This window comes from Mandrillus leucophaeus, unplaced genomic scaffold, assembly GCF_000951045.1.
Source record: "Mandrillus leucophaeus isolate KB7577 unplaced genomic scaffold, Mleu.le_1.0 Scaffold291, whole genome shotgun sequence".
Lineage (NCBI taxonomy): Eukaryota > Metazoa > Chordata > Mammalia > Primates > Cercopithecidae > Mandrillus > Mandrillus leucophaeus.
The window spans coordinates 375,393-376,498 of record NW_012103043.1 but is presented as its reverse complement, the minus strand read 5'-3'; the positions used below and the strand labels follow the sequence as shown (position 1 = coordinate 376,498).

At 41.1% G+C, this 1,106-nt stretch overlaps 1 protein-coding gene across 1 annotated transcript in view; it reads left to right on the top strand.

Annotated features, from left to right (window-relative positions):
- Nucleotides 1–354: 354 nt before the first annotated feature.
- Nucleotides 355–1,106, top strand: part of CLTCL1 (clathrin, heavy chain-like 1) — a 115,241-nt gene continuing 114,489 nt past the window's right edge. Inside the window, exon 1 of the mRNA XM_011986070.1 lies at nucleotides 355–456. The gene's annotated coding sequence lies outside the window, so the exon portion shown is untranslated. The remainder of the gene's footprint in view (nucleotides 457–1,106) is intronic.

Here is a 1,106-nt window from a genome sequence, read left to right as displayed (position 1 = left end):
AGCTACTATTTGAACTTTTTAGAAATATTCAAATATCACAGTTGGAAGGGTATTGCTATTTGTAATATCTGAGGATGGGCTGAGAATTTAGGACATCTTGATTCAGAAGAGGAATGGTTGAATAGTTTGGTGACATAAAAGTTTTCTTGAGCCTTAAGCAATTCCCCCTAGCTAGATCAAAAAAGCAGCTGCAAGTTTGTAAGCTGTGAAATGTGTCATAGCTCAATACACAGAAAACATAAACATGTTCCCTCAAAGTGTCTCTGAGGTGATGTTCGAAACAGATGTAGAGACCTTGAGCATTACAATTGTAGGAGAAAGATGGTCAAGATCTTAACCAGAGCTTCTCTACCTAGGCTGCATGTGAGAATGGCCTGCAGCTTTAAACATATCTCTGCTAGATGTTAAATCCAAAGCTCTGAGTGCTGGAGATGGAGCTTTGGTATTCCTTCCCAGGTGAGTCTCACACACAGCCCGGGTGAACCCGTCTTCTGCATGTTAGTCAGTATTAATCATTCAGGAAAGAGGGAGGAAAGTAAAACTGTGAAGGTGTAGATTGAGCTTGAACTGAAAACAGTCCATCCACACACACCCGTGTGTGTCTGGAGAGGCTTCTGGGGCTCATGCTCCAAAAGGGGACACGTACCCATAGTAGGCCGGTTCATATTTGGTTTATGTTGCCATTACGTAGCTATGTCATTTTGTGAAGTGGTTTGTGAAGACAATAGTACTAAGACAAATGTACTAAGACGGCTCATTGCATCCTAAAATTATGGCATTCCAGTGTAAAATATCTTTTTAAGATACCATGTAAGCTGTTAAATTTTGCCTATTGGCCTACCACTGCTCCTGGTATTGGAAATACATACTGGCCAGTTAGTTGCCTTCTAACTTGTTTATTTACAAAGCAAGGAGAGTAACCTGCCTCAGCCAGGGTGTCTGGGAGGGTGAGCCTCATGGGAGTGCCTACCACTGTGACATTGTGAGTGACCAAATAGTAAATGAATTTGAATGGAGACTCTTTGGAAAAACAAATCTTCACCATAGAACATTTAAATGTTCAGAAGCCTAAGCTGCATAAACCAGTGCTTTTTTAGTTGATTGGG